The sequence below is a fragment of the Gorilla gorilla genome, chromosome 10 (assembly GCF_029281585.2).
Source record: "Gorilla gorilla gorilla isolate KB3781 chromosome 10, NHGRI_mGorGor1-v2.1_pri, whole genome shotgun sequence".
Taxonomy (NCBI): Eukaryota; Metazoa; Chordata; class Mammalia; order Primates; family Hominidae; genus Gorilla; species Gorilla gorilla.
This window is the reverse complement of record NC_073234.2, coordinates 21939195-21951156: the sequence shown is the minus strand read 5'-3', so window position 1 is coordinate 21951156 and position 11962 is coordinate 21939195. Positions and strand designations below refer to the sequence as shown.

Below are 11962 nucleotides of genomic sequence, written 5' to 3'. Positions count from 1 at the left end.
CAGCAGCGGGGTTGGGGGGTGGGGGGGGGTTGGGGGAGTGTCTTTGTCTATGGAATCTCAGATGTGGGGCTCCTTGGAAGGGTGGGACAAGGAGCTCAATGGAGTGAAGGGACAGATCTCTGCAGTCAGGGCTGTGGCCACGTCCATTGAGTGAGAGAGAACCGGGCAGCTCTAAGCTGATCAGAAGCCCTGTTCCCTCTGCATAACTAGAGGAGGAGCCCAGGAGATGGAGACAGAGACTCCAGGAAGAGTTAGAGCAGGATTAGGAGACCTGGCCCCTTTCTCCACCAGGGACAAGCAGAGTTTGTTCCCCAAAGTGGTGGCAGATACATAACTGTGAAGCTGGGAGGAGCAGTTGTTTGGCAACAGGCAGAGATGTATATATGTTGTATAAAGGAACCAAGAGAAAGGGAAGCTAGAGAGACAGGTGGACTTTGGAAAGATTATTTCATTTCACACATTTGCACAAAGCCTTATAGGTTACAAAGCATTTGTGCATCTATTTTCTCATTTGCTTGTCACAGAAGCCCTGTGAGGAAGCCAGGGCAAGAAATATCAATCCATTTGAAAATCAGTAAACATTGGCTTATAAAGGTTGCTTAACATAGCCAAGGTCAAAAACAGGACTAGAATTTAGAGCTCCTGGCTTATAGTTCAGTGCTTTCTTTAAACTTTTTTTTTTTTTTTTTTTTAACAGAGATGGGTCTCTCTGTGTTGCCCAGGCTTGTCTTTAACTCTTAGACTCAAGCAATTCTCCTGCCTTGGCTTTCCAAAGTGTTGGGATTACAGGCTTGAGCCACCACACCTGGCCCAGTGCTCACTCTTTCTTTTCTCTCTTTCTCTCTCTCTCTCTCTCTTTCTTTTTTGACAGAGTCTTGAGTCACCACACGTGGCCCAGTGCTCGCTCGCTCCTTCCTTCCTTCCTTCCCTCCCTCCCTCCTTCCCTCCTTCCTTCCCTCCTTCCTTCCCTCCTTCTTTCCTTTCTTCCTTCCCTCCTTCTTTCCTTCCTTCCTTCCTGCCTGCCTGCCTGCCTGCCTTTCTCTCTCTCTCTCTCTTTCTTTCTTTCTTTTTTTCAGAGTCTTGCTCTGTCACCCAGACTGGAGTACAATGGCAGGATCTCGGCTCACTGCAACCTCCACCTCCTGGGTTCACGCAATTCTCCTGCCTCAGCCTCCCAAGTGGCTGGGATTACAGGCGCCTGCCACCACGCCCAGCTAATTTTTTTGTATTTTTAGTAGAGATAGGGTTTCACCATGTTGGCCAGACTGGTCTCAAACTCCTAACCTCAGGTGATCCACCGGTCTCGGCCTCCCAAAGTGCTGGGATTACAGGTGTGAGCCACCACGCCTGGCCACCCAGTGCTCTTTCTATCAAATAAATGTCTCAAACTTGGGCTTTCGTGGGTCATTTTAATGGGTGTTTAATACACACAAAGTGCCAAAATTTTGGGTCAACTTAAAAAATTGTCAGCTAGGTGCCACCAGTGGGTCATGCCTGTAATCTGTGTACTTTGGGAGGCCAAGGTGGGCAGACCACTTGAGGTCAGGAGTTCGTGACCAGCCTGGCCAATATGGCAAAACCCCGTCTCTACTAAAAATACAAAAATTAGCCAGGCATGGTGGTGGGCGCCTGTAATCCCAGCCACTTGAGAGGCTGAGGTGGGAGAACCACTTGAACCCGGGAGGCGAAGGTTGCAGTGAGCCAAGATCATGCCACTGCACTCCAGCTTGGGTGATAGAGTGAGATCCTGTCTTGGAAAAAAAAAAAATTGTCACTGCTGGTGTGGTGGTGCACCACCTGTGGTCCCAGTTGCCTGCAGAGGCTGAGGTGGCGGGTTGCTTGAGCCTGGGAGGTCAAGGCTGCAGTAAGCTATGATGACACCACTGCACTCCAGCCTGGGCATCAGAGCAAGACCCTGTCTCAAAAGAAATTTTGTCTCAAATTTTAAAATAATGTATCAAAACAGGAAAAAAGTAACAACGGTGTCTCTGTTTTAAATCAAGGAGAGGGACATTGTCATCTTCATTAGATTGTTTATATTCAGCTTGGTGTCAGACTACCGTGGTGGACATTCTCGGGGAAGGTGATTTGCCACACCACCAGGACCTACATCTGTACGTACACTACATTCAAAATTTGGAAGATTGTTTTAACCCTGGGTGATGGTGGAAAATAGATTTCTTATCCAACCCTTGGCTTCGTTGGAAAGTACTTCATGTTCTGATGTGGAATTTCAACTATTTTTTCATTGTGGTAAAATATACATAACATGAAGTTTACCTTTTAATCTCAGTGGTTTTAAAATATACTCAATAATGTTTTTGATTTCCTTCTAAAAAAAAATCCAATGTTGGGAAATAGTAAAGCGTTGATGTTGCAACTGTGCCAGAGTTCTAAGTTCAAGAAATCCTGGTATTTTATTTCTCACATTAAGGTTGTAAAATGCTGGTCCTGAGTCATAGGTTCTGGTGTGTCACTAAGGTACACTACCTGAACAAACCCTTTGCAATTAGATGAATGCTCTTCATTAGCATATCAGTGTCACAAAGTGTCATCCTGCATTTAGAAAAACTTGTGTGATGGAAAGGAAACAGTAAAACTATCTCTGTTTGCAAATGACGTGATATTATATATAGAAAACCCTAAGGAATCTACAAAAAATAATTAGAGCTATAAAACAGTTCAGCAGAGTTGCAGGATACAAGATCACTTACATTACTAGTTCCGGGCTCTTCTGTGTACAAAAATCAGTTGCATTTCTATGCACTAGCAATGAATAACCTGAAAATGAAATTAAGAAGACCGTCTGCTTAGAATAGTATCAAAATGAATAGAATACTTAGGAACAGGCGTTTTTTTTTTTTTTTTCTGGAGACGGAGTCTCACTCTGTCGCCCAGGCTGGAGTGCAGTGGAACCATCTCGGCTCACTGCAAGCTCTGCTTCCCGGGTTCACGCCATTCTCCTGCCTCAGCCTCCCAAGTAGCTGGGACTGCAGGTGCCTGCCACCACGCCTGGCTAATTTTTTGTATTTTTAGTAGAGATAGGGTTTCACTGTGTTAGCCACGATGGTCTCAATCTCCTGACCTCGTGATCCGCCCGCCTCAGCCTCCCAAAGTGCTGGGAGCCACCGCGCCCTGCCAGGAATAAATTTAACCAAAGAAATGCAATAATTGTACGCTGAAAAATATTGTGGAAAGAATTCAAACAAGGTCTAAATAAAATCAAAGGACAGCCTATGTTTATTGTCTAAAAACTTAATATTGTTAAGATGTTGATACCAAATTTATCTACAGATTCAATGCAATCTCTATAGAAACTGTCCCCCCAAACCCCAGAAATGGACACACTGATCCTAAAATTCATACAGAATTGCATGGGACCTAAAATAAACAAAACAATCTTGAAAAAGAACACAGTTAAAGGATTCATACTTCCTAATTTTCAAAACTTACTACAAAGCTACTGTAATCAAGACGATGTGATATTGGCATAAGGATAGATAAACAGACGGATGGAACAGAATCCAGTCCACACACGGACGGGAATAGAATCCAGTCCCCACACCGACGGAACAGGATCCAGTCCCCGCGCCGACGGAAGAGGATCTAGTCCACACACCAACGGGAATAGAATCCCGTCCACACACTGACGGAACAGAATCCAGTCCATGCACCGACGGAACAGGATCCAGTCCCCGCGCCGACGGAAGAGGATCCAGTCCACACACCAACGGGAATAGAATCCAGTCCACACACCAACGGGAATAGAATCCAGTCCACACACCAACGGGAATAGAATCCAGTCCACACACCAACGGGAATAGAATCCAGTCCACACACCAACGGGAATAGAATCCAGTCCACACACCAACGGGAATAGAATCCAGTCCACACACCAACGGGAATAGAATCCAGTCCACACACCAATGGGAATAGAATCCAGTCCACACACCAACGGAACAGGATCCAGTCCACTCATCTATGGTCGGTTGACTTCTACCAACATTACCAAAACCATTCAGTGGGGGAAAGAATAGCCTTTTCAACAAATGATGCTGAAACAAATCGATATCCACATGCAAAAGAATGAATTTGAACTCATATCATACCATACATAAAACTTAACTCAAAATATATCAAAGATCTAAATGTAAGAGCTAAAACTATAAAAGTCTGAGAAGGAAATATAGGTGAAGCCTGGGCAACATAGTGAGACCCTGTCTCTACAAAATATAAAAAAAAAATTTACCAGGCATGATGGTGTGCTTCTTGGGAGGCTGAGGTGGGAGGAGCACTTGAGCCTGGGAGGTTGAGGCTGCAGTGAGCCGACATCGCACCACTGTACTCCAGCCTGGGCAGCGGAAGGAGACCCTGTCTCAAAAAAAAAAAACGGGGAAACAGGTGAAAATCTCTATGATTTTGAATTAGGAAATGGTTTCTTAGAAATAAGCACAAGAATCAAAGAAAAAATAAATTAAGATAAATCAAACTTTACTAAAATTAAAAGCATTGCAGGTTAAAGGATACCAACAAGATAGTGAAAAGACAATCCACAGAATGGAGGACTATATTTGCAAAATGTCTATCTGATAAGGGCCTAACATCCAGAATATGCAAACAACTCTTTTTTTTTTTTTTTTTTTTTTTGAGATGGAATCTCGCTCTGTCTCTCAGGCTGGAGTGCAATGGCGCAATCTCGGCTCACTGCAAGCTCCACCTCCTGGGTTCAAGTGATTCTCCTGCCTCAGCCTCTCGAGCAGCTGAGACTGCAGGCGCCCGCCACCACGCCCGGCTATTTTTTGTTGTTGTCGTTATTTTAGTAGAGACAGAGTTTCACCATATTGGTCAGGCTGGTCTTGAACTCCTGAGCTCAGGTGATCCACCCACCTTGGCCTCCCAAAGTGCTGGGATTACAGGCGTGAGCCACCGTGCGCGGCCTATACAAAGAACTCTTACAACTTAACAGTCAAGACAACCCAATTTGAAAAATGAGCAAAGCATCTGAATAGTCTTCAAAGAAGATATAGAAACGGCTAATGAACACATGAGAGGATCGTCAACTTCATTAGTTATTAGGGAAATGGAAATCAAAACCACAATGAGATATCCCTTCACATCCACTAGGATAGCTATACAATAAAAAAAAGGAAAACAGGCGGGCGCGGTGGCTCACGCCTGTAATCCCAGCACTTTCGGAAGCCGAGGCGGGCAGATCACGAGGTCAGGAGATCGAGACCATCCTGGCTAACACACAGTGAAACTCCATCTCTACTAAAAATACAAAAAATTAGCTGGGCGTGGTGGTGGGCACCTGTGGTCCCAGATACTTGGGAGGCTGAGGCAGGAGAATGGCGTGAACCCAGGAGGTGGAGCTTGCAGTGTTGCAGTGAGCCGAGATGGCACCACTGTAGTCCAGCCTGGGTGACAGAGCGAGACTCCATCTCAAAAACAAAACAAAACAAAAAACAGTGTTGGTGTGATTATAGAGAAATCGGAGCCCTCATATACTGGTGGTGGGAATGTAAAGTGATTCAGCTGCTGTGGAATACAGTTTGGCAGCTCCTCAAAAGGTTAAATATAGAATCACCATATAACTCAGCAATTGCACTTGTTGGTATATATCTGAGAGAAGAGAAAACATGTTCACACAAAGACTTGTACGTACATGTTCACAGCAGCATTATTCATAATACCAAAAAGTAGTAACAACCCCGACATCCATCAAGCAATGTGATGAATGAGTGAACTAAATGTGGCATGTGTAGTCCCAGCTATTTGAGAGGCTGAGGCGGGAGGATCTCTTGAGCCTGGTAGGTTGAGGCTGCAGTGAGCCAAGATCACGCCACTACACTCCAGGCTGAGCAACAGAGTGAGAACCTTTCTTCAAAAAAAAAAAAAAAAAATTAGCCAAGCTAATTCAAATGTCTATCCAGTGATGTGATTAATGAATGAACAAAATGTGGCATAACCATACAATGGAATGTTATTCAGCCGTAAAGAGGAATGAAGTTCTGTTGCATACTACCACATGCATGAAGCTTGAAAACATTTTGTTAAGAAGCCAGTCAGATATTGTGTGATTCCATTTATATAAAATGTCCAGAATAGGCAAATCCATAGTGACAGAAAATAGATTAGCAGTTGCCAGGGGACAGCATAGGGAGAGAATTCGGACTAACTTTTCTTTTGTTTTTTAAATACGGTCTCACTTTTTCGCTCAAGCTGGAGTGCAGTGGCACAATCAGAGCTCACTGCAGCCTCAACCTCCCAGGCTCAAGTGATCCTCCCACCTCAGGTGCACACCACCGCACCGGGCTAATTATTTTATTTTTTGTAGAGATGGAGCTTGGGCATGTTGTCCAGGCTGGTCTCAAACCCCTGAGCTCAAGCGATCTGCCTGCCTTGTTCTCCCAAAGTGTTGGTATTACAGGTGTGAGCCATTGTACCTGGTCTTTAAAATGGTGACTTTTTTTTTTTTTTTTTTTTTGAGACGGAGTCTTGCTCTGTCGCCCAGGCTGGACTGCAGTGGTGCGATCTCGGCTCACTGCAACACTGCAAGCTCCGCCTCCCAGGTTCACGCCATTCTCCTGCTTCAGCCTCCCAAGTAGCTGGGACTACAGGTGCCCACCAACATGCCCGGCTAATTTTTCATATTTTTAGTAGAGACAGGGTTTCACCGTGTTAGCCAGGATGGTCTCCAACTCCTGACCTCATGATCCGCCCACCTCGGCCTCCCAAAGAGCTGGGATTACAGGCGTGAGTCACCGCACCTGGCCTAAAATGGTGACTTTTAAATTATGTGAATTGTATCTCAATTAAAATGCCAAATTAAAACAAAACACAGTTCACCTTTGCTCTCTAGGGTCACAGTAGCTCATGGTGTGTGTGTGGGGTGGGGCGTTGGAGTGACGGGGAAGCATTCCCTTGTACATGCTGCCGGTTTCCACATGACCACGTTGAAAGGAATGTGGCCTTCGTGACTGCAGCCTGAGTCACACGAAAGCCATTTCAGTCTGTACATCAGGAGTTTTGCAGCCATAAAGAGGACTCTCACTGGGCGCGGTGGCTCACGCCTGTAATCCCAGCACTTTGGGAGGCCGAGGTGGGCGGATCATGAGGTCAGGAGTTCAAGACCAGCCTGGCCAACATGGTGAAACCCCATCTCTACTAAAAATACAAAAAAAAAAAAAAAAAAAAAAAACAGCCAAGCATGGTGGCGCGCGCCTGTAATCCCAGCTACTCAGGAGGCTGAGGCAGGAGAATCACTTGGAGGTTGCAGTGAGCTGAGATCACACCACTGCACTCCAGCCTGGGCAACAGAGCGAGACTCCGTCTCAAAAAAAAAAAAAAAAAAGGACTCTGCTAGCACATACACATCATGGTGATTGCTCTTGTGTGCTGGTTGCCATTGTTATGTGACAGGCAACAGTGGCATTTGATAAAACTGCTTCTCTGTAAGCATTAATGTCATTAACCTCCCAGCTGGTTTGTCTGACTTCTTTGCCGCCCAGTGACTTGCAGCTGTAAGAGTGAGGGCAGTTTTGAAGGATATGCTATATTCTTGCACAAAATTAAATTTTTATTCTGGGAAATGTTGCTTTCTGCTTATTCTGGAAAAAAAAAATCAGTAGACTCTGATTGTGACTGATACAAAAGATCTGATGACTTCGAGCCAAGATCTGACATTTCATAGCAGATAATTCACTGGGGACAAGGAGTGAATAGCCAGTAAAACCCAGTTTCTAGATACTCTCTGAGGTAGCTCTTCTCTACAGTTTCTTTTTGCTGCTTGGGCTAAATAATCATTTACATTTTTCCTTCTTCCTAGCACATACAGCGATTTTATATTCCCAGTGAAATCCTGTTCACTGTTTACGTGGATGACATTATTCTGAGCTGTCAGATATATATTTTCATTTTCATTGCTACTCTGATGAGTCAGTGAAGCACTTTTGAGCCATTTAATAACTTTTGTAATTTGGAGATATTGCACAACCATATGAATGCATAAAGCATATTTTAAAATATAAACAAAAACATGCATAGGATGGAAAATAAGATTAGCCCAGGTGGCTGGACACAGTGGCTCATGCCTGTAATCCCAGCACTTTGAGAGGCTGAGGTAGGAGGATTGCTTGAGCCCAGGAGTTGGAGACCAGCCTGGGAAACATAGTGAGACCTTGTCCCCACAAAAAATAAAATTGGCCAGGCATGGTGGTGCATGCCTGTGGTCCCAGCTACTTGGGAGGCTGAGGTGGGAGGATCTCTTGAGCCCCAGAGGTTGAGGCTGCAGTGAGCTGAGACTGAGCCTCTGCACTCCAGCCTGGGCAACAGAATAAGACCCTGTTTCAAAAAACAAGCCAACAAAAGGATTAGTCAAGGTAATTCAAGCGGTCCTGGAAACCCCTTGTGCCAATTTTAAGATTGTAATAATTATTAAAAACATACTCATTATTAGAACATAATGATATTTCTGTGACAGCCATAATCGCTGTCATTTTTCAGATCTGTGAAAAGTAGGGGAACAAAATTGTTGATCACTTTGTCCTCTGAAACTATCTGTCTACCTGAGGACCTGTTGAGTAAACTGTCCTTGGGCCTCACTCTGAGAAACATTTCACTGCCTTAAGAGATATCAAATTCCTAAGAGATGGGCTGTGGGGAAGATGACTGAAGGACAGATGGGTGTACAGATCTGGAGGCTTGAGGGGAGACAGAGTGGACTCGGGCATTTTCCGAGTCCTACATTTCTTCCTCTGGCCCGGGAGTACGCAGCAATGATTATGATCTACCACCAGAGGGCACTGTGGCACTAGGGACGTCAGCCTTGGACCCCCTGGGTCTGGCGTTCCTATTCTTCTCCACGTGTTCTTGACGGCTACCCAAAGAGCTTTCAGCTCTTTAACCACATTAATTTCGTTTCTTTCCTTACATTCAGGGTTCTTAAACTGGCAACCACGGTAGGACTTTTTATGGTCAGTGAACCTCAGAATTTATATATATATGTCTGAGTAAGTGTATATACCTCTATCTAGAGGTAGTTTATAGTTGTAATCGAGTTCTCAAAGGTGTATGTGACTGTCTTCTCCCACCAAAAGTCAAGAAGTATTGCCTAACTAGTAGTATCCCCTTGAAGGGGTAGAATACAGTGATGTTAGGGACCAGTTTGTTGACCAGGGGCAAACACTTTTTATAGGTTATTTAATACAAGCCTCAAACTACCTTGCAAGATGTCTCCATTTTACCAATGAAGAGCCTGAAGTTCAAAGAGGCTAAAGATTGCCCGGGTCACACAGCTAGGAAGTGGTGAGGCTAGGGTTCAGTTCCTGGAGTGTCCAGCTCTGCGCTGTTGCTGCACTGAGAGAGAGCCTCACCCATTCATCAGCAAAGATGTGGAAGGCACCAAGGACATGCCCAGAGCTGTGCTGGGTGCTGAGGATAGTCTGGCGACCAAGCAGCGTTGGTTCCTGCCTTCGGGGAGCTTCATGCCTGGAGGAGGTGGTGACGGCGGTCGTGGGGCTTGGAGATAGACACTAAACACACAAGCGTGTAGCTACACACTGGGAACTGTGCTCCAAAAGAAATGAGCAGGGCACAGCAGAGACGGTGGGGAAACCTGCAGGTACACTGGCTAGGGGAGGCCTGTCCGAGGAAACAGCATATTAGCTCAAGGTGAAGCCGGGACTGTCTTCAGGGAGGGAGAGCCCGGCCTGGCTGTGCAGGGGGTGCAGTCAGCAGGGCTTTCTAGGCCAGGTCAGTAATTCAGACTTTATTCTAAGGGAAACAGTACACCATCGTGGAGTTTAAAACAAGGGAGAGGCTGGGCCAGTGGCTCACGCCTGTAATCTCAGCACTTTGGGAGGCCAAGGCAGGTGGATCACCTGAGGTCAGGAGCTCGAGACCAGCCTGACCGACATGGTGAAAGCTGAGGCGGGAGAATCACTTGAACCCGGGAGGCAGAGTGAGCCGAAATCACGCCATTGCACTGCAGCCTGGGCGACAGAGCAAGACTTCCTCTCAAAGAACCAAAAAGTAAAAGCAAGGGAGAAAGAAACTTGAGCTAATTTATGGGTTTTTCTTTTTAATAATGGCAAAAAAAAAAAAAACCCATAAAATGTACCATCTTAACTTTTTTTTTTTTTTTTTTTGACGGAGTTTCGCTCTTGTTGCTCAGGTTGGAGTGCAATGGCGTGATCTCCGCTCACCACAACCTCCGCCTCCTGGGTTCGAGTGATTCTCCTGCCTCAGCCTCCTGAGTAGCTGGGATTACAGGTATGCGCCACCATGCCCAGCTAATTTTGTATTTTTAGTAGAGATGGGGTTTCTCCAGGTTGGTCAGGCTGGCCTCAAACTCCTGACTTCAGGTGATCCACCCGCCTCAGCCTCCCAAAGTGCTAGGATTACAGGCGTGAGCCACTACACCCGGCCCCATCTTAACCATTTTTAAGGGTACATTTCAGTTGTGCTAAATGCATTCACACTGCAGTGCAACCTATTTCCAGAACTCTTTGCACCTTGCCAAGCTGAAAGTCTGAACCCATTAAACAATAACCCCCCATTCTCCTCTCCCCTGGGCAACCGCCATTCTACTTCTGTCTCTGTGATCTTGACGATGCTAAGTGGAATCATACAGTGCTTGTCCTTGGCTTATTTCACTTTGCATAATGTCCTCACTGTTCATTCATGTTATAGCATGTGTCAGAATTTCCTTCCTTTTTAAGGCTGAATAATATTCCACTGAATGTAGCATTTTGTTTATCCACTCATCTGCTGATGGACACTGGGAAGTTTCCTTTTTTTGTTTTTTTGTTTTGTTTTGTTTTGTTTTGTTTTTGCAGCAGAGTCTCACTCTGTTGCCCAGGCTGGAGTGCCGTGGCACAAACATAGCTCACTGCTTCCTCAACCTCCTGGGCTCAAGTGATCCTCCTGCATCAGCCTCCCGAGTAGCTGGGACTACAGGCAAGCACCACCACACCAAGCTAATTTTTAAAATTAAAAAAAAAAATTTTGTACAGACAGAGCCTTGCCATGTTGCCCAGGCTGGTCTTGAACTCCTGGGCTCAAGTGATCCTCCTGCCTTGGCCTCCCAAAGTGCTGGGATTATGGGTGTGAGCCACTGTACCCCGGCAGATTCCATCTTTTGGCTGTTGCAAATAACGCTGCTATAAACCTGGGTGTACAGGTATCTCTTTGATACCCTGCTTTCAAGCTTTTTTTATTTTTAATTAATGTTTTAGAAATTATAAAATACATGAACATGGTACAAATTCCAGAATCACTCTGGCTGGGGTGGAGGAGAGATTGGGCGCAGTGAAAAGTGCAAGGGTGTTCTGTGGTCGGGGTCAGAGTTGGGCTGGCCTGTCATGTGGTGTGGGCCTGCTGATGGGACGGGTGGACAGTGAGGCTCTGTTTTAAGGTCCTGGAGGCTTTCAAGTGGTAAGGTCAAGTAGGCAGTCAGGTATGAGTCTTGAGCTGAATGGAAGTCTGTGCCGGAGAGAGACTTTGGGAGTCAAGGTGCTGGGGATGGTATCTAAGGTAAGCGATGGCCTAGGCCTAGGCAGATTGCAAATGGAGAGGAACGGGGCCGAGACCAGTCCCTGATGCTTAGAGTTGGGTGGAGGAGGCACAGAGTGGGAGGAAAAGCAGGAGGCTCAGTGCCAGGAGCTGACTGAGCGGCGAGCGGCCTACAATGGAGGCGACCACTGTGAAGGACGATGGGGAGAGGACGAGGCACCCACTGTGCTCGGCAGGCAGCGCAGAGGCTGTTGGTGACTTGGACAAGAGCAGTTTCAGCCCAGCCGGGAGGGAGCGGCAGAGGTCAGAGGGAGTGCAGCCTCATGAGCAGGCAGCTCCGGAGAAGCTGGGCTCTGAAAGACAGCAGAGAAACGGGGCAGTCGTGAGTGAGGGGGAGGTGGAAAGGAGGGAGCTTTGGGTGATCGTTTTGGCTTTTTAAGATGCCCGT

General features: G+C 46.1%; 1 long non-coding RNA gene across 1 annotated transcript in view; it reads left to right on the top strand.

Moving 5' to 3' along the window:
- The first annotated feature begins 1863 nt into the window (after positions 1 to 1863).
- Positions 1864 to 11962, top strand: part of LOC129525927 (uncharacterized) — a 53421-nt gene continuing 43322 nt past the window's right edge. The window contains exon 1 of the long non-coding RNA XR_010129237.1: positions 1864 to 2114. This is a non-coding gene — a long non-coding RNA (uncharacterized lncRNA). The remainder of the gene's footprint in view (positions 2115 to 11962) is intronic.